The 21,367-nt window shown below is 44.8% G+C and overlaps 1 protein-coding gene and 1 long non-coding RNA gene across 3 annotated transcripts in view; one reads left to right on the forward strand and one right to left on the reverse strand.

Moving 5' to 3' along the window:
* Positions 1–2: 2 nt before the first annotated feature.
* Positions 3–20,404, reverse strand: LOC134560914 (uncharacterized). Of its 2 annotated transcripts, none has more exons than XR_010082828.1 (5): positions 18,808–20,404; positions 16,916–17,010; positions 15,324–15,362; positions 11,542–11,624; positions 3–5,967 (listed from the first exon to the last, which is right to left on the reverse strand). It is a non-coding gene; the product is annotated as an uncharacterized LOC134560914 (long non-coding RNA). The 2 variants fall into 2 exon arrangements; XR_010082827.1 differs by lacking the exon at positions 3–5,967 and adding an exon at positions 9,431–11,394.
* The window catches only part of GNB1 (G protein subunit beta 1), a 35,210-nt gene continuing 32,028 nt past the window's right edge, over positions 18,186–21,367 (forward strand). The window contains exon 1 of the mRNA XM_063417362.1: positions 18,186–18,504. The gene's annotated coding sequence lies outside the window, so the exon portion shown is untranslated. The remainder of the gene's footprint in view (positions 18,505–21,367) is intronic.

Here is a 21,367-nt window from a genome sequence, read left to right on the forward strand (position 1 = left end):
AAGAGTTAAAGAAGACATGAAGAGTTTGGGTTTATAAGTTTTATAAGTTTTTTAAGAATTTGGGTTTACGATGGAAAGATGTTTCTTCTCATGCCCTTGTAATGATCTGTCACAAGAAATGTTTTCTGTGACTGCTGTAATCCCCTGGTAAAGCTTCTTCAAGGATATGAAATGAGGTGAAAGGGCAGCAGTTTAAAAATGCCTGTAAAAGTGGGACGTGAATGCATGTTCATCTTCTGATAAAAAATTTGTTCCTTGTGTCCAGCAATAAAAAAGGTCAGGAGGATTTTGCCACCTTGGGAATACACACTCAGAACAGTACAAACAGGAAGTTGTTGTTTTAGAACAGAAATTTCCCAAACTGGAGTTGAAGGGGGAATCACAGCAAGTAACACTGAACAGCCTCTGTAATTTTTCTTCTTTTGAGAACATCAAGTGCCCAGAAAACTGCTGAGGACAAAGTGCTGCACAGGGGCTCACGTTCCTCAAGGAGCAGGAAGATGCCAGGACAGGAAAGTGTGGGGGGAAATGCTTTGTGTTTTTTACAGGGAGTGAGATGAGACACGACACTTCTGTGGTGGTGGTGGTGAGACCCCAAGGGATTGTTTTTGAGATTCTGTAAATCTTTTCATTTCTATTTGCAAGATGTGTTGCCTTGTGGGTGGGTTCTCTTTGCTGTTTGTTTTTTCCAGATAAAGTACACATTAATTCCAAAGAGACACTTGCACACATGGTTCGGGATTACTGATATATTTGAAATATTCATCAAATATTTCGGAGATGCCTTTATATTTTGTTATGTGCTCAGGTGTCAGGATCTCAGGCAGCACAGGAAAGAAAAATCTCAGGTTTCTGGCAGCTTTTTCCAGCTGAGAACATGGACAAGCTCAGGAATGAGCAGGGTGACACAAAACGTATTTGTGCTGAGCCATCCAGAATAAGTTAGAGATACAAATACCACAGTACAGGCTGGGCAAAGGTTCCAAGGAATTACTCTTAGGGATGGTTCTTCGTGAAGAACTGATGGAGGGATAACTGCTGAGCATCATTTTAGAACTGGGAGCCTGCAGCTGATTACAGCAGCCAGACAAAAATATGGGCTCCAGAGGCAGGGTTTTAATGGCAGCTCTTCCCCTTGGCCCTCCATATTCCAAATGCTCCACATTTTGTCCTCTCCTGAGCAGTGATTTTCTCTGAATCTCCTTTAGCAAGGTGCTAATCTGGCTGCCTTAAGAACAAGAGCAATTGCCAGGCTGGCTCATTGCTCTGGGTAAGAGCAGCAACCAAAGCCTGAGCACTCAGTGCTATTAGTGAATGTAGCATAAATTTAGGTGTCTGTCATTAACAGGCAGTAGAAGTGGTGGGCACAAAAGCCTGCACAGCTTTTAGGAGACTGTTATTCTCTGACAACCATTACTGCAAGAAGTGCCCTGGAAATGAGCACTAATGATTTAAAAATGAAGATTTCTGCCAGCCACAGGCCCGAGGTGCTGCTGCAGTCGTGTGTGAGCTGTCCATGAGTCTGGCTCCCCAGAGAAGGGTCACTTCTATATTTAACTTGCTTGTAACTTACTATGAGGGTTGACTGGTGTAACAAATCTGCTTCTCTCGTGTCTCCTCTCTGTCATCCTTCATTATATTTCTGCTGTTTTATTCTTCTCTCTGCTTTCCTTATCTGTGTCAAGATGGAGGCTGGGCATAAGCCAGGGTAACAACTTGGATGTCTCTGTCTGGAAGGGCAAAATATGCCCAGTCCTGGATGTCTCCAAGTCATAAATACAGCAGATGTATTTTTATTTATTGAACTTTTCCACAGCACTCAGAACGAAGCCTCTGCCCTTCCGAAGAAGGAATTTGTGTTGGGAAATGGCTGAGCGCTCCCTCACAGAGACGGGAACTGAGAGTCACGAAAGGATCGTGACTGACACAAGAGGGCAGTCCCTCCCTTCTCCTGCGTGCAGGGATCGGCACGGACCGGCTCGGGAGGGGACCGGGCTGCCTGCAGGGGCACCGGGAACCGCGGCCGCGGCTCCGATTCCCGGCCCTGCCCTTGGTGCCTCGGCTGGGACTGCCAGCTCCGCTCTGCTTGGCCACAGGAGGGGCAAAACCCCAGGAAAACCCCAAATGCCTTGACTCCCTAGGAACGAGGGCATAATCTGGTGTTCCCTTTCCAGCACCTAAGGAAAAGTCTTGTGTTTTGCCTTGTTAGGTGGTTCATTAACTCAGAAATTGTCAGCAGCAACTACTGCCCCATCAGCCCTCAGGAACACAGACTCCCCCTGCACACCCAAAGCTGCTCAGTTTGCTGTGTAACCTTCACAGTCAGGGAATTATTAAGGTCTTTCTTGTGAATGGCCTTCTCCAGAGCCTGCTAAGGGTGACCCCATGCTGGAATCCTTCTTGCAGTGGAGGGCTGAAGAGATCCCTCATCTCTACACAGCTCCTGGTTCATGGAACATTTAGAATTTCTCGTTTTTGAAACCTGCAGTTCTCTGTCACTTTGCTTGGGATTGGTCAGTGGATTCAGGAGTTATTAGCTGGGTGTGCAGAGTGGAAGGAGGGGAAGCAGGACATGGATTTGGAATTTGTGATTCCAAAGCCTCGCTTGCAGAAGAACCCAGGTTTTAAAAGAACACCAGGGGGAGGTTGGTCCCACAGCAGGTTATAGGCTTGGCCTGATGCAGGATCTAAGAATTCTGATTTGTCAGGCTGCTGGTTTTCACCATCACCACATCTATTCAAGTCTGATTATATCCACACAAGCTTTGTGACATCTCTAAGGGAAAAGCCCCTCTCTGTAATTACCCAAAGTGCATTTTTAATTGTGATTTATATTTGGTCCTCAGTTTGGCACTGTTCAGCATGCAATTTTTCTTCTCTCATTTGTTCCAAATGCTCATTTTGTCAGTTATTTTCTGCTGTTCTTTGCTGGCTGTGTGGAAGAGCCTGTGCTGGGGAGATGGAGTGCCGAGGCTGGAGCCTCCATCACTGTCTCTCCTCTCACACACATGCACTCAGCACGAGCACTTGTGCTCAGAAAGAAAACGCAGCCATGGAAGTAAATTTCCTTAATAATTCATGGGCTTTATAGCCCAGAGCAAATTATACCTTGGCTCTGTCATGAAATTCAGGCTGCAAATCCCTTTATAGCCAAGCTCGTTAACAATATAAGTAAAGTGGTACCTCTAGAACGGCTTTGATAATTGATGCATTATAATCTTTGGAGAGTATTTAGTGGTAAACCTGCAGCATCCAGACTGAGGCATCAGTGGGGTCTGCACACAGGAGAAGTCAGAGAAAAACCCATTTCTTTCTTTGCCTCGCAGTTGCCTTTGTCTGCCTCACTGGCCTCAAACAGCTCAGGTTTGGTTGCTTTATTTGCTAACTGCATTTTGTCTTTACCAGCTGCACTTTTTGAGGGGAAAGGATCGCTGCTGCTGCCAGGACAGATGAGTGGGACACACGGACACGCAAATCCTCCATTTATGGAACAAAATATCTCTGCCACAACCACTCTCCCTACTCTTGGCCGTCTCCTGGTTCTGATCCTAATCCTCTTTACCTGTTAGAACTCTTTTTGTTTAGGGAGACACTGACTAATTTTGCTGCAGGTAGCAGAGGTTCTTTCCTTCACCCACAATTAAAATTCAAACTGCAAGAGAAGGCTTGGAATCCTTTTCAGAGCAGACGATGAAAACAAAGTATCACAGGGGAATTGTGCTCTAAAAACTGGAGAAGACAATAAATGTTTTATGAAATTCTACATCCTAAGGTCAAACTCAATGCACAAAAAAGGCTTAGGTGCAAACCTATATTGCTGGGAAAACATTTTGTTCTGGTCAGTCAAAATTTAGAATATAAAATGCCAGAGCTGCTCTCTTTTTATCTTACTGGAAGAAAAAAAGGGGCTCGTAGAAAAGAATGCAGACTTTCAAAGATATTTCAAAATTTTTTAAATAACAAAGCTCACCTTGGGCACTCAGAAAAAGGAGAAAATCAATTTCTATTTCAGACTTAAAAATGAATCTGCAAGCCTGAATCTGCACAAAAGCGCTTAATTTTTACTCATTTTTTACTCTGCTTTCCCAAGTAGCTCAAAAAAGGAAACAAAAGAGAAGAGCCTAATGTCGAGCCCTTATTTGTACATTTTTTTTCTCTTTCCACGCTAGGACTTTATGGCATAAACTATTTCCTTCCACAAGTGGGGAAGTGCAGTCCCGAGGTCCCAGTACTGAGCTGGGAACCCCAATTTTGTGACTTTTCTGCCACAGATTTCCCACATGACCCTGGTCTGTGGAGCAGGGGCTGCAGCACTGCCTTTTCTCGCAGGGAATTCGGAGGATGAACACGCTGAGCGTGGGCTGCGCTGTCACTTTGAAATACAGGTACAGTCAGAGCATGATGAACTTTGTGTGGGACATGAAGCGCAGGAAAAAACCTCCCCGCTCCCTCCCCCTCTTAAGGGGCGAATCTGGAGAAGAAACTGGGGCAAAGTGTGAGATTTAGAAACAGCCCCTGGACATTCCTAACTAGGGGAAGACGCTGAGAAGAGAGAGGCAAGGTTTGTTCAGCTCCATGGGGCTGGAAATGCATCTTTCCCCAAAAACCCTGCCCGGCAGCTGTCAGAGAACTGAAAATGGGAGAAGCTGCTCTGCCCCGCACATAAGGTCACTCCAGCTGGGTTTGAAGGAAACGGAGCTGTGATTAGGCAGCAAAGCAGACGGCCATAAAAATAAACACCCCGTGTGTGTTTGGAGAACGCATCCTCCGCCCTTGGCTGAGCTGCGTGCTCCCAGCAGATGGGGGAAGTGAGCCGGAGTGGCCCCGGTGAAGGTCGGCTGGGCAGACTGCAAGGCCGGCACACACAGCGGTAATTACGTTCAGTGCCATTATTTGGAGGAAAAAAACGTGGTGTGCTTTTATTCCTTATTTATTTCGCATATAGACTTCTCACTCCTGATAAAAGGCCCATTGTACCTGCTGTAAAACACTGAAATTCAAATGATTTGGGCCATCTGGGAAATAAAAAAGCACGTGTTCGGTTATTTTCTGCTGTAATAATGAAGAAAAAATCGGTGATAATGAGTAGGGTTATCTCTCAATCAAGAAATATCCTGGAGTGTGACAGACTCCAGCTCTACCACAGATATCCTGATAGGTTTCAATGTCTCTGCCTCTATTTTTCATTGGTAAACAAATCCAGGATCCAGAGGTTGGAAGGGACTTTAATCCAGCCCCCACTGCCCACTGGGGCCAGCCAGAGCAGCCTGCCCTGCCCACCGTGGCTCTGAATTCTGCAAGGATGCAAATCTCACTGCCCCTCTGGGCAACCTGTTCTCCTGTCTGATCCCCTCACAGTGAAAATAGGTTTTTGGAATGTTGGAATGGAATTTCCTGTGTTTGGGATGGTTCCTACTGCTTCTTACTGTGCAAGCTGGTGCCCAGTGAGAGAAGTCTGCCTGTCTTCTTTATACTTCCCCCCCAGGTATTTATTCACATTTATAGATCCCTCCTGTATCACCTCATCCTGAGGCCAAAGACTCCCAGCTTGCTCATCCTTCCCTCATACGTCAGATGCTTCGATGCCTTAATCATCCAAATATTTAACTCCATCATTTCTCCAGCTTGTCTAAACCATGCAGGAAATTCCCCTGAATTCCAGTGTGCTGTTTAATGGATTTCTCCTGCCTGTGGGATAGAGAGCTGCAGAAAGCAGAGCGTGAAGTCCCCTGTGGATGCCTGTCTGTGTACTGTCCCCTGGCTGGCGGCGGTGCCACCTGGGCAGGGCTGGCACTGCCACTGCATCACCTCTCCCAGCCAGGGAGCACCAGGAGCGTGTGACAGAGGCCACCTCAGCATGGCCACCTCGCCGTGGCCCCACGGGGAGAGCCAAGGTGAAACCAGAGCGAGATGGATCTGCCCTCTCTCCTCCGCTCCTCACGAACTGTTTCACCAGAAATCGATGAGCTGCTGGGAAGCAGGAAAAATGAATGTAACCTTCCTCCTGCTTTGCACGGGGCTTTGGGGTGGAAGGTGCTACACAAACACTCCTCCTTTGGGAGACCACGCTTTGGAAGCACAGGAAGAAAGCCTGGATTAAAAAAAGAACACAAGGAATAATGCTTCTCCAGGCCAGAGAAGGAAGAGAGATTTCCCTTCCTTTCTCTGGTTTATCACATTGTCACCAACAAGAAAACCATATTTCATCAGAGCTTGGCCTTGCTCCCCCAAGGTTTCAATCAAAATGGTTATTGATGAAAAATGTTAAGTGAATTGAAGCTAGAGATAATGCAACCCCACTGCTCAGTGCTATGCTAGAATAACAGTAACAAAGATTCGAAGTTTCTCATTGATTCCTAGCTCTTGATTTCCTAACATATCCCACTATTTTAGGTACAAAACCTGCACCCCAAAATCTCCAAGCTTTAGCCAATGTGCAAGATGCAGGTAACACATGTTCATGCAATTAGCACAACAAAATCAGGGTAAGGATAATTTGAGCATCTATGGAATCAGTTTGGTGACTTCTCCATCCATTTATAATTATAAATCATAAAAGTGCAAGTGTGTACACGTGTCTAATCAACTGATGGCTGTCACACACAGCCCTTCTTCCTGTCCCCTCCCATTTTTGTGATCAGGCTTGCTCCTTTCAGGCTCCTTGGTGCCTCTTCCCTGTGCAGTCCCTTACCCATGGACCCGTGCTTAATCATGATGCCTAAACTGGCTCCTTTGAGTCTGAAACAACACTCAGAGAAATGAAACTACAATAAAGGGAGTTTCTCATCCATCTGGAGATGGGGTGGGGATAGAAGAGGCAACTGCTAGGTCTAAAAATCAGATTGTTCTTTAGGACACGAGCCCCAAACAGAGGTGTGGCTGTAGAAGGGTCTTTCTTCAAGTCTGCATGTCTGAGTTCTAGTGATTCACATCTAAAGCTGTGGCTGTTTTGTCTTGAATTCAGGGAAGGCTCCAGTATAAAATCTCTGGCACAGGAAGTTCGGCTTCCTCTCCACATTTCCTTCCTCCACCTCCTTATATGCAGAACAGCAGGGAACTCACTTTGGCCTTGCCAGTGCAAGTGAAAACTCAGGACTGCAGAGCAGTTTGAGTTTATGGCCAACACCTTCAGCTCAAGGGCTCAAGGGAGGCAGCACAGACCAGTGGTTCTTGGTGACTTAATCCCAAAATATTCTCGACTGAGCTGTGTTTGGTACCTGCACGTGAAGCTGCACTCAGTCCCCCAGCAAATTTGATCAAACTAGAGACATTCAAACCATTTCCACAGTCAAATTCTTACTGGTGACAGTGAGCATCAATCAAAGGCAGAAATTTGGGCCATCATGTAACTTTGCTACAATTACAAAGTAAGGAAAACTGTGGAAAAACAGATTTGGATCTAGCCAGTGCCTAAACTATCACTAATTATAACAGGCTAATTTCACTTTCTAGATTTTTATCTAGGCTTTGGTGTCCTTTAAAAGCAGCCTGCTAGACTTCAGGCCAAGGGTCAGGCAGTTCAATTGCCCAGTTTGAGCCTCAAACTCAAACAGGGAAAATGTGAACAGCATCACAACTGGAAGTTGATGTGAAGTTTGCTGGGAGAATGGCAAAGTCTGAGCACGGCACAACGTTAGAGACCTCTGAGCTACGTCTGTAGGAACAGGATCTGCGGATCTGTGTGCACAGATCCTCACCAGCATCCCAGGAGCAAAATGCCATGGAGTGGGGCACTCACCAGGGCTAAACTGAAGTACAGCAAGGCACTGATGCAGCTCATGATGCTCCCAGTTCTGGAATCTGCCTGTGGGGCTGTCTCTGGGATGTGTGGCTCTGCTGCCCGTGCACAGTGCATGTATTCCCTGCAGGAGCTCTCTCCAGGTGTAACCAGCCCAGCAGGCTGTGCTTGCAGTGTGACTAAGCTCCAGCAGGCAGAGGTTATTGCAGCCCCAGCCCCTCTCCCGAACAGAACGTGCTATGCTGGGGAAGGAGCAGAGGCAGCAGCAGCTCCGGTGCTTTCACAGCACAGCTGGAGCAGCCACCCACAGAGAGCAGTGAGAGGGGAGAGCACCTGCACAGACTGTTCTGGGCAGTGGCACCGGGAACAGGACACGCAGGGAGCTCTGTCCCCTCCTGCACGGAGCCTCTGTTCCCAAAACCCCCCCACCTCTCAGTGCCAGACACAAACACACAGACCTGGCTTTGGCTGCAGCACAGGCTCAGCCAGAGCAGAAATAACCTCAGGCAGCCCGTGCAGACAGAGCAGAACGCTGCCCGGGGCTCCTCTCTGCCAGCTTGCCCAGGTGACACGTGCTCCAAGGCCAGCCTCCTGCTGGGCTGGAAGAATGCCACCATCCAAAACAGTGACAGGGCAGGCACCTCTGTCACCATCCAAAACAGTGACAGGGCAGGCACCTCTGCCACCCTCTGAAACACTGACAGGGCAGGCACCTCTGCCAGTCTGAAACACTGACAGGGCAGGCACCTCTGTCACACCTGAAACACTGACAGGGCAGGGACCTCTGTCACCTCTGAAACACTGACAGGGCAGGGACCTCTGCACCCTCTGAAACACTGACAGGGCAGGCACCTCTGTCACCCCTGAAACACTGACAGGGCAGGCACCTCTGCCACCCCTGAAACACTGACAGGGCAGGCACCTCTGTCACCCCTGAAACACTGACAGGGCAGGCACCTCTGCCACCCTCTGAAACACTGACAGGGCAGGGACCTCTGCACCCTCTGAAACACTGACAGGGCAGGGACCTCTGTCACCCCTGAAACACTGACAGGGCAGGGACCTCTGTCACCTCTGAAACACTGACAGGGCAGGCACCTCTGCCACCCCTGAAACACTGACAGGGCAGGGACCTCTGCACCCTCTGAAACACTGACAGGGCAGGGACCTCTGTCACCCCTGAAACACTGACAGGGCAGGCACCTCTGTCACCCCTGAAACACTGACAGGGCAGGCACCTCTGTCACCCTCTGAAACACTGACAGGGCAGACACATCTGTCACCTCTGAAACACTGACAGGGAAGGCACCTCTGTCACTTTTGAAACACTGACAGGGCAGGGACCTCTGTCACTTCTGAAACACTGACAGGGCAGGGACCTCTGTCACCTCTGAAACACTGACAGGGCAGGGACCTCAGGGCCATGGCACTGGGCTGGGCTGGCCTGGGCTGGAAGGGGTTAAAATCCACCAGTCACCTGCCACTTCACACAAGAAAACAGAAAAGAGTTTTGGGTTTCAGTCACATCCAGATGCTCAAAGTGAGAGATTAATAAATAATAAATAGGAGTAACATCAATTACAAATGCCAAAGAGGGATGATGTCTCTGGATGCATTTGTGCTGACTGGTGCATATCAGGAAACCACAGAGTGCTTTTAGCTTTGACTCCAGCATTCATTTTGGCAGGGGAAAGAGGTTTTATTAAAAGTACTGAAAATGTCATTCATCTTTATTCGTATTACATTTGTTACAAGGATTTAAACCCCAATATGGAACTATGGGGAGATGAAGAAGTTGAAATTGACTCATCTGATCATAAAAATAAATAGAACTCTAAACATGTTTTAAATAGTAAGAAGTACATTTGGGTATTATATTTCTAATATTGGTAGGTGATACTGATATGGACTGGTTTTCATGGTTTGTTCTTTCTCTAAGATGTTCTTTTTGAACCCCTTACAAACTAAATTATTTGTAGGTATGCTATGATGGTAGCCTATAATCCATAGAGGAAAGACAAATAAAAGGTGGAAGCATGAAGAATTGAAACCATTCAATTATTATTTTTAAATATGAAATTCAAAAGAAACTATTCTTTGAAGTACTACCCAGTAATCTACAAGGTTCAAAATCCTGCTGTAAGTCCATTTACTCAAAATTATCTTTTTGTCTATTTTAGTTAAGTCCTGAATAGTACATTGATAATGCTGGATCTTTTTTCCCAAGTGGAAGTCAGCAGGGAATTTAAGTTACTTGCAGTCCAGGACCCCTAACCTGAAATCCAGATTTTTGTGTTATGAATGCAAACCAAAAAAAAAGGAAAAAAAAAAAATCTGATGCAAATCCCTACTGGCACCACTGTGGCAGAAATCACAAAAGCCTAAATTTCCTTTCTGTTTTATGGGATTGGCACAACACCACCAGAAATGGAAGAGCACAACTCCACCCCAGCACACATTGGCAACACCGGGGCTGAGCTTTTGGAGGTGAGAAATGGACATTTCATGTTGCTCCCAGTATAATATAAAAGCTGATTTCCAGCTGTGACAGTTCTTGAGTAAAAATGTCTTTAATCAAGCATTATATCTCAACACACGATAATCACCTACAAGTAGATTTTATTCTCAGGTCTGAAGCTGGATTGTTCAGATAGGGAAAAGTTAAAGATTTTTAGAGAACACTGGGTTTTTATGGGTTTTCTTCCTAGTTTTGTGTTTGTTCATGATAATGTTATCATTGGAGAAAGGGGGTGGTTTATATTACTCTGAGTATCTATTTTTTAATGTATTTCTTGATTCTTTGGAACTTCTTAGTCCAAACTTGTTTGTGCTTTAAGGTTTATAAAAATATTTCCCATCAAATTATTTCTTCAATAAATATTTTGACTTGACTAAGCAAAACTACACATGTAGGGGGCTTATTTTTTTCACTGTATGTAATTGTCTTTGTATAAAAACTGAATTTCATATGCTGTTTATTTACTAAAACATTCATTCAGCCTCTGAAAATCCGACTGTTTTGGCTGTTTGTACTTTGTCAGTTCTCTTGGGCAGTGGCTTGAGAGGTGTTACACTTTATATAAGTTTTGTTTTGCTGCTTGGAAACATGAATTTTACAAGCATGTTCTTTGTAACAGGTCCTCCCAAGGAAGGGTTTCACAGAATTGCTGACAAATGGCTTGAGATTTGGGATATTTACTGTAACACATCCTAGAGGTCACAAGAAAGTTCTCTTTTTTGTAAATTTAGAATCCAGCCCCTTGCTCAAAGGACATGAACTTTCAGAGATAGAAGAACAGAGTCTGGCTGCAAGTTCTTTCATTCTGAGCAGCAACTGAGCAGTGTTTCACTTGGTCCCAGTACATTTTCCCAAATAAACACTGATTTTTGGAGCAGGAGATGTAACCATCACTGAACCTACCCATTTTATTACCTATATTATTACCTACCCATTTTATTACCTATTCAATTAATGCACACCTCACCCCTCTTCTCTATGGCAATTAGGCTTTGTTTGACTTCACATGGATTCTCCAAGGACAGTGGTACGAGTCCCCTGACCATCAATATTTTTGTTTTATAACTGTATTTTTGTTTTCTGCATTCTGGGATCTCGCAGCAGCACTGAAGTTCCCCTTCAGCTCGGGTCAGGCTCTCTGAGAGAACAGAAATTCTCGGTAAGAGCCTCCCTGGGACACCCACCTGTAGACACCCGTCCACATGTAGATTTTGATTATAACAATGATATTTGTATGCAAAAATTAATTACTTTGAGAAGTAAAACTGCCCAAAGCTTCACCCACCTGTGCCCAGCTTCCCACACTGCCCTGTCACGGGTGGAGGAACGGGGTGGAAGCTCCATGGGAATCTAACACAGCAAGGTGAGCTGTTGGGAAAGATGAAGTAGAAAGACCTTGCAAATACGGTGGTTTAGATTCTGGGAGTATCAGTTCAGCAAGCGAGATAGAAATGAAAGCAAGCTTTGAGATTTAGGGTGTGGGGTACAGGGCCATCAGCTAGTGAATAATGATGTGCCAAGCTGAGAGCCAGCTCCCTTGATTAAACAATTCCCTTCTGCTTGGCTTAGGTGATGGGACAGTTCTATTGGCTATAGGTAAATGTTGCTATCTTGTATTATATTGGTTGGTCCAACACAGACTATTCAACTTGGAAAGATATTTAATGTATGGTATTCAGAACTTCCCTCTCTTATCCCTTCTTCCATTTTCCCTGCTCTTATCCTGTCCTCTCTTTTGCCCTCCTCTCTTTTCCCCCTCTCTTTTCCCTCTCCTCTCTTTTTCTCCTCTTCTTCTTTCCCTCTCTTTCCCCCTCTCTTCCTGCTCTCCTGGCCTGCTTTAGCTGTGCCCAGCAGCTACAAGCAAGGCCCTCACAATAAACCACCCCTGCTACTTTGCTTATAGAGATACTTTGTCACCGACTCTGACGGAGATAATCCTTCAGTGAGCAACTTCTCTCTTGTCTTTGAAGGAATTTCAAACTTCACCACGGCTCTGGTGTGTCTGACACCACGGAGAGTTTAATAGCTGGGCTGAATTCTCAGTGTGGATGGGTTCTAAACTCCCAGCATCTCCTGAGTGCCAGTTGTTTTTCTGTTTGTTGCTCAATGAACCCCTAGAGGAAAGTCCCTTTAAATGGGGAAATAGGAGGCTTTAAGCTTTTACTCAAACTGCCTGATCAGCATTCATGCAACCCAAGTATTACCTACTTAAAGGAAGACCTGCATGTGTGCAATTTGGCTGGGTGTGTTTATAGATGTGTGCAAACACAGGGCAGAATCTGATTTTTAAGATGATTATAACAATTCTCTTTGTTGCTATTATATTATTTTCCAAGAGTAACAAAGGACTTTTAAAAGTCAAGCTACAGCTTGCAAGTTTAAAGGTACAGCAAAAATGTGAACTCCCAACAAATACCTGAGTACAAAGGAAAACCAGAATAATCCCCACACACTGAAAAGAGCTCTGATACAATTCTGATTGTAGGGACAAAAAAAGCACTCAAAGCTATTCTTCTGGCTCTCTCAAGATGGATTTGTAGAAATAGAATGAAAAAAAAGGAGAATTGGTGTTTCTTAAGTGCATAAGCATACTCAGACCAACCTTGAGACACCTGTTCCAAAGTTGGAAGATGAAAAAACCAGAAGAGTTCAGAACAGAGCTCTCCCAGAAGAGAAGTTTTGTGTTTTGTTGAACAAGTATCTGCATAGATTACAAAATTCTGTATTTGTGTCACACTGTAGGATTGTATCACAGTATAAAATCAGGTGTTGACTGTGAGGAACAATAGATCCAGATTCAAGCAACTCAAACATTTTATCTCCCTTCTTTCCATAAAGTGTTGGTGGCTAAATAATTTCACATCACTCTGCAGCAGCTTCCTATGTCTAAGAAAACAGTATTGATATTTCTTTGGCTTTGGAAAATGCTTCAAGTTCTGCCAAACACAGGAACTAGAAATAAATTCGAACTATTGTTGAAGTCAGAGATACCTGTAATACTGATTTTTTAAAATGGGTCACAAGGGAATAGGAGCAAGGTTTTCCCTGGGAATGAAAGCACCTCCAGCCATAATTTGTGAGAAAACAAGACTAGAATTTGTCAGGAAACAGGACTAGAGATGATGCCTTTCTAAGGACATGGAGCCCAGTGTGTCCCGTTCCAATTCTGCCTCTGTTGAGGACAAAATCCTCAAAGACAATCATGTAACAGACATGATTATAACATTCCCAGGATTATAACAATCCAGGAATGCTCTGCGCCTTCACAACTCTGCTACTTTGCTTACAGAAATGGATTTTTCCATAGGATTTTGAAGTGATTTCCAAAATCTCTCAACAATTCTGAATTAACTGTCCATGAACCCATTTCACACATAACCCATCCTCACCCTCACCCTAAGAAAGGAATTCAGGAACATCTTCCACAACTGTATTAGTTATAAATTGGGTGTATGGACTTTGCTAATTGACACAAAAGCTCTCAGAATCAGCTCCCCTTACCTTAAAAGCTTGTCAATTATATTCTCTGCAGACTAACACAGTTTTGCTAATTTTATGCCATGTTCTCAGAAGTGTTTAAAATAACTCTTTTGTTCCATAATAATAGGGAAACTGAAAGAAACTGTGAGAATGCAGAATGTAACTAAGGAGACTGAGCTACTCCTACTTTTTGCTCTGCCTGGCCCCACTGAGGATTTCTATTCAGTTTGCTTTTACTTATTTATTTTCTCTAATGAATGATCTTGATATTCTGCTACCTGGGTCCTTCCTCAGAAGGAAGCAGTGATGATTGTCATCCAATTGTTAAAGAAGTGGCAAATAACAGCAGGTTGGAACAGCTCTGAATAAGGTTTTAAAAAATAAAACAATAGGGGAAAAAAAGAGTTCTGAATAGAGTCAGGATTGAAGCACAGCTGAAGTTCAGACGTTGTATAAGCTTCCTTTAATTTTGGTGCAATGTCAGGAGAAATGAGAGTTCTGCTTTGCTTTAGGGACCAAATGGAGAACTTCAAACTAATTCAAAATCACGTGAGTGTCTCTGTGGCTCTCACCAGGGTTCAGAGAACTCTGCAGCCATCAGAGGATACAAAGGCAGACACAAAATGTTACAGAATGGGAAATGGTGTGACTCTGGAATATGAGGTGGAGTTCTGAGTGAGTCTGTTAAATACACTTACCTGAGGTTACAAAGAAAGGAGGCAAAACATAATTATTTATTACTGCAGCAGTATCCTTAGACCATCTGAGGAGCTTTGCAATTTGAGAAGTGCTGATTTTTTACTCTTTTGCAGAAAGCATAATTTATACCTGTTTGATGATTATTCTTTCAAGAGACCAGGAGCATCTTGATTTACCATAAGAATCATGCAATATTTTCACTCAGGTAACAACATGTAGATTTTGATTATAACAATGATATTTGTACACAAAAATTAATTACTTTGAGAAGTGAAACTGCCCAAAGCTTCACCTAACTAAGGATGCTCCCTACAAAGGGGTTAATGTCAGCTGGTTGAGAAAAAGGTGCAAGAAGTTTTGCAATGGAGAACTATGGAGCAACCCCTCCACAGAGAGGTTTTCTGTAGCTCTAAGCCAGGACCAAAACTTTAACTTCAAAGTGGACTAACAAAGAAATATTAAAATGGGTTTTATTATCTATACCAGATCTTCAAGTCACAGGTATTTTCAACTAATTTTTTAGTTATAAACAATATTTTTGCAGCGTATAGAAACAGATAAATTTATATCTGGTAAGGTCACCTAATTCTGGTGCTCTGCACATTCATCCACTGAACAGTACAAACTATGGCAGTTCATGGATCTGAGTGAAAAATTAAGATTAGAAATGAAAAAGAAATTTAAAAAAATAAAGATAATGCCTGTGCAGCAGGGTAACTGTACATCAATCAAACTTCTCACTGCAGAATAAGATATAATTAAGCACTGGATCAGAAACAGGAACTATTGCAACAGTTGTATTTTTACAAAAGAATAGGTGTGGTGAAAGCATTGGTTGTGTGTAAATGTGCTTATATAAAACATTTCTGACTGATGCAGTTTCCTTACCCAAATTCCATGGATCTGAAGACACGGCAGAGCACAGACCTGTGGACAGAAATTCCCTTTAGCTCTCATGAAACAGAGAATCCATAAAAATTAGAATGCAAGGAAAAAAAACAGAGATTCCTTGAAGAGGGTAAGATCTGAATGTGTATTTTATTTAAAAAAAAACCCAAACCATGTTTAATTATTAGAACTGCACCAATGGTAAAAGCATGTAAGAGGAATCTGAGGAAAAGCAGTATCTGTATGATAAGAATGTGCAATGGGGATAAAGCACCCATTAGTTTATAATGATATCATTTGTAATTATGTAATTTATGATATAATTAATTCACACTGCAACTGTTCTAGTCCAATAACAAAATCTCAATGCAGCTATTTTCTCAAAGAAGCAAAATGCGATTTATTATTTGCTATCAATCTCAGAATGTTATTTTCGCTCATTACACGGATTTTTTTTTCTGTATGATCCAGTGCTAGCTGAAAACTTTCCACAAAATCTCGTAAGACTGAGAAATTTTCCTTTGTAAAACAAGGACTTTTCTTCTTTTTTTTTAATCTTTTATGTATACTACCCTTTTTTTTTGTGCCTAATATATCAAGTGGTCAATCTTTTCCACATAAATGATGTATTCCCAAAAGGATATTTTAATCTCTGCTAAGCCTAAAAGCTTAGCTAACTAAAAGAATTAAAAATTAAAAAAAAACCCAAACATGCAACTTGCCTACTATAAATCCCACTTAGATTTAATGACTAAAATACTGTGTGTAACTGCTTTTGAAATCTGTAGGCAACTTTGCAAATATCTAATAAACTTGTGGTGTTTCTTGAGCACTTAGATTTAATCAGGATTTTCCAGATGGGGATGCTGGATGAATCTCCAGCCTCAAGAACACTGACATCCCCATCTGTATACAATGTGGTTCCACAGATTTTAATAGGATAATTCCTGTCCACATTTCAGGGGTGGAACAGAAATCTCCCCATGGTTACTGGAAAGAATATTAGCAATTTGGGACAGTAATTCAAGAATAATTTATTCTAATTTCAGTAAACATTTTTTTTAATTTTGTTATTTGTAAATCTCAAGGTGATGAATTAAAGCTTTAGTGCATCATAAAAGGTATTTAAAAACAAACATTTGATTATTATAAATCAAAGGCTTAACCACACCAGGATCTAATGGGTTTTCATAACAGACAACCTGAATAATAATTCACTTTCCTACAGTTTAATTGGCAAACTTGCTCTTTCTTTTACTAATTAAAGGTAACCACATGACAGGAGGAACATTTTGGTTTAAATTCTAGGGAAGCAAGAATCTACTGGGGCAAGAGTTTATAGAAAAAATATTGGCCTCTTTAAGTTTTTTTTTTGTTGTCTTTTGTGGGGGTCTTTATTTTATTAGTGTATTCGTGCTGGATAGGTTTTAATTGAAAATTGGCTAAAATGCTGTGGGTTGTTTTACTACAAACCTATTTCAGTTGCCAAGTAATCTCACCTTTTAGCAAGGTATAAACAAATACTGGGAAAAAACCCCAGATTTAGACCTGTGATAGGAGGAAAAGTGATGCAATACTGTATCTCTACTTACTTTTCAGTATTAATTAGGTTTCAGTATATGAGTTCTGGTGGGAAATTATTCCATTTTGGTAACATCTCTCCTGCCTGGTTTATGTGAGGTCCAGTCTGCAAGACAGAAATTGCAATTTTTATGGGTGTTTATCTTTTTTTTTTCTACTTTTTCTTTCAAGCAAACCCTTCCAGAGCAGTGATGGATGCCATGAGGAGAAAATGAAAAGAATGTTCTGGAAACTTTGGCTGTCTGAGTACCTTTATTTAAAAAGCTGGAAAAAACAAGTTCTAAGCTACAGAATTGCTGCCTGTCATGTTCCTGAGGGGAAGATCACAGAATCACAGATTTGATAGGGTTGGAAGGGCCCTCTGGAGATCACCCTGGCCAAGGCAGAGTCACCTGGAGCAGATGAAATAGGAATAGTGCTGAGGTGGGTCTGGGATGGCTCCAGAAAAGGAGAATCCTGCACAGATGCTCCCTGCCACCCTCATGCAAAGAAGCTCTTCCTCATGCTGAGGCGTAACTTCTGCTTTAGTTTAGTCATCGCTCCTCGTCCTGTCACTGGGCACCACTGAGGAGTCTGGCACCATCCCCTCGGAGATATTTTTATTCATTAACGAGATCCCTGCTCAGTCTTCCCTTCCCGGACTAACCAGGCCCAGCTCCCGCGGTCTCTCCTCACACGATGATATAAAAGTATTTATTGCCTGCCAGCCTCTTACGAGCAGCATTTTAAGGCCTGTGGCCTCCCTCCCGCCCTTTCCCCCTCAGCAGCCCGGAGCGCTCCCATTTAACGTGGCGTGCCGGCTCTGCCTCTCCCAGCCCTGAGCTTAAACACCATTTGCGGGTTCCGTTTCGTGCCTTTTTGTTCCCATCCGGCTCTTTCAGACTTGTTTTCGGCCTGCAGGGCCGGCGGGGCGGCCGCGATCCCCCCTCACGGCGCCCGCCCTCGCCCTTTGTTCGCTGAGGGGAGGGAGCGCGCGGGAGCGCGGGCGGGAGGCGGGAAGCGCGCGCCCGCCGCCAGCGTAAGGGGCCGAAGGGCGTTGCCCGCGCGGGAGCGCGCACCGCGAGGCTCCCGGGAGCGCGCACCGCCCGCCCTCCCTCCCGGCCGCGCTGGGCGGGTGCCCGGTGGAGGCGGCGGAGCCTCCGGTGAGGCTCGCGGCGGCCGGGGCTGTGCGGGGCCAGGGCGGGGCGGCGGAGCCTCCGGTGAGGGTCGGCGGGGAGCGGCGCGGCTGCGGGCCGGGGCGGGGTGGGAGCCGAGCCGGGGTTTCCCGGGCGGGCAGCACGGGCGGGGCGGAGGGAGGAGGGGAAGGAGGGAGGTTCGCCGCGCCCAGGCTGCCGCTGCCCGATGGCTGCGGGGAGCTGAGCGGGCTGAGGAGGAGTCGAGACCCAGCGACACCCCCTCCCCCGCGGATCCCTCCTTCCCGCTCGGCTCTGCCGCCTTCCCCGGGACCCGCCGGGCGCAGCGCGGGCGGCTCCCCCGCTCCTCCTCCGCCGCCTCCTCCTCCTCCTCCGCCCCCCTTCCCTCCCCAGGCCGGCGGGACGCGGGCAGGACCGCGGGCGGCGGACGGACCGGCCCGGTTCATGAGCAGCGGCCGGGAGGGCAGGTAACCGTGTGAGGGGTGCGGGGAGGGCGGGGGTCCCTCAGAACGCGTTTCCCGCCCGCCGAGCCGCGGCCGGCCCCACCCCGGGGCCATCTTCCCTCGGCTCCCCCTCAGCCCCGCTCCTTCCCCTCCCCCGCGCTTCCTCCTCCTGCCGCACTTCTCCTTTCCCTCTCCTTTCCTCCCCTGTCCTCCCCTTCCGCCGCCGCACCGGGGGCCCCCCGGGCCGCCGCCTCCTCATCGCCCCCGTTCTCGGCGACCCTCGGTATGGCGGGGTTGGAAATAGCCCCCCTCCCCCGCGCTTCCCACCTCCTCGGGGCTCCAGCTTCCCCTAAAAAAGAAGTGTGTTTGTAGCTGGAGGAGGAGGGGAAAAAGGTGGGGGTGGGACTGATTCCCTCTCGAAGGCTTCCAGGCGAAAAGGGAGGAGACCTCGGATCTTGCGGGGTTCCATTTTTAATTATAATTACGCTGTAGTGGTCCCTGCTAGACGCTTTTGGGGGTCTTGTCTTAAGCCACAAAAGGCGAGGTTCCCCAGCGATCCAGCCGGCAGAGGGAATATTTGCAGAGAGATTGAAGGAAAAAAAAAAAAAAAAAAAGGCAATGGTGTGGCTGCTGTAATGGTGGAAAACTGATTAAGAGGAGCCGGGGGTGAGACAAACAGGGTAAGGCTGCTTCCAGCACCCCCAGCCAGCCGCGGGCTCGCAGATGGGGCTCATGCTGGGTGTGCTGGGCGAGGGAGGGGTAGGGAAGGTTTTGTTCTCGTTAGAACCGGAACCGAGGATGGATTCAGACCGCATATTTGTTCCCCCATGTATTACGGTGCTGCATATTTTTGTGTGCCCGTAGCAGGCGATAACGAAGATCATGGAGGGTGTTTGCTACAATGGAAAGATGGAGTTTTCTCCTTGGAAATGTTGTTTGAAATATTCCTTCAATTCCCAGCTTTTTTTTTATCGGAAGGATTTCAGCGTTATTTTTTTTTTTTAATCCATCCAAAGGATATCGAACGTGTAGGATTTTTAATCCTACAGCTTTGTAGGGAATGAAGATGTGTAAAGCCTTGCATGTAAATATGAAAGAGATGAAGCGTTTTATTAACAAAAAAATCTTGTCCAGAAAAAAATCAGAATGATGTAGAGGTTGTTGTAAGATGTCAGTTTATCATTCCTGTAGATGAACTGAAATTTTAACGAATGTGATATTTCATTATTCTCTAACAAAGTCATGGCTGGGACTCGTTTTAAACCAGGCATCCTTTCTAGGATGTGCCGACTGCCACGTTATTATGCATTGTCTCCACAGGAGGAAATAGGAGGAAAGGACTGTAAATGTAAGGCTTAAGTGATTATTGAAACAGCTTTTAAGAATAGTTGGCTCAACTTGAAGAGGTATTTAAGACTGAAAAATTAAACATTTTGCTGCTGTAGGATATCTGCTCCTAAATGTGAGAGATTTATCCCATATTTTAAGCTGATCTGGACACGAGGATGTGAATCAAGGCAAAACGCTGTCGATATGTATGTGAAATACGCGTGAGGAAATGAAGACGATATGTTAATACCTAAATCCGTCCCTAAATATTTTATCAGAGTTTTATTTCTCCCCTTTGTGTGCTAGAGGAGAAGGAGAAGGGGTGATAATAGTGTGGTTGTTTTGGTGGCTGCAGATTAGCCGGGGTGTCTGTTTGATTTTCTTTCTGCTGTGAATGAATGGATCTCTCTGTGCCTGGGCCCAGGAGCTGCAACAAGATGGCGTTTGCAGCAAGGCAGCTCTCATTTTTCAACTCCTCCTCACCCCAGCTTTGCCAAACTAGATCTTATTTCGTAATTGTGTTTTAGATTTACTTTCTCGTTCTCTTTGCTTTCTTCTCTTCTGGGGTGGGGGTAGGAGGAGCATTTGGAAGATTACTGTGGGTTTTTTTTTTTTTCTTTAATTTTTGTGAGCTCCTCCAGATAGGAACTGGGTGGGAGGAGTAAATAGTTTTATTGAAATGTTCACATAGGCTCTTAACTGAATAGAGGGGTGACAAAATTTTCGTTTTTACCTTGCAGTGCCTGCTTAACACCACCAAAACCTTCCTGGCTTTTATTAAGCCTGTTGCTAAAAACCGGTTTTTAAACGTAGAGGCCAGGTGTACAAAGGCTGCTGGGCCGTGGGTCTCTGCTGGCCAGGTAATCACAGATTACCTGTGCAGACAGGTGTCTTTCTGTGGCACAATAGAGTCTCCTGTCTGCTTCAGAACTCTCAATTTGTGGAGGGTTTAAGGCTGCTGCTGACCCAGAATTACTGCCATCCTCTGGATAACTGTTCTTCTAATGGGCGAGAACGAGACAGGGTTGGGGGATGTTAAAACAGCTCTCTGTGCCTGAGTAGTCTCTTTCAAAACATTACAAATTTCTAAAGCCTTTAACGTGTTCTTTTGAGTATCTTTTGAGAAAAATGGACTTTTGATTTCTAACTCCTGTGCTATTTCACTGTAGTGCCAAACTCCTTAACTTTGGTAGCCTAAATAAAATAGCTTGGTTAATATTTGATATACTGAAGTCAGGCTTAAAACAATACACTTCCCAGGAAGAAAAATAAGAAATGCTTGTTATGTCTCCTGTATTCAAGTGACCTCCAAACCTTTGATAGTATCAAACGTTTTAGTACTGTTTATCTATTACTTAATGTATAATCAGTTGTTTGTTAGTTTATTGTAGTAACCCAGCTGGAGCTCATGCAGAAGGAAGCTGGGAAGCAGCAGAGCCGATTTTCAGTTGAGGCTTTTGGTGCTGGTGTTTTATTAATTAAAAAAAAAAAGCTGAAATCAGCTGAGTGCATTTTACTCCTCTGGTGTTTCAAGAACATTTTTTTTTGAATTAAGAAT

The sequence above is a fragment of the Prinia subflava genome, chromosome 21, assembly GCF_021018805.1.
Source record: "Prinia subflava isolate CZ2003 ecotype Zambia chromosome 21, Cam_Psub_1.2, whole genome shotgun sequence".
In the NCBI taxonomy this organism is placed as follows: Eukaryota; Metazoa; Chordata; class Aves; order Passeriformes; family Cisticolidae; genus Prinia; species Prinia subflava.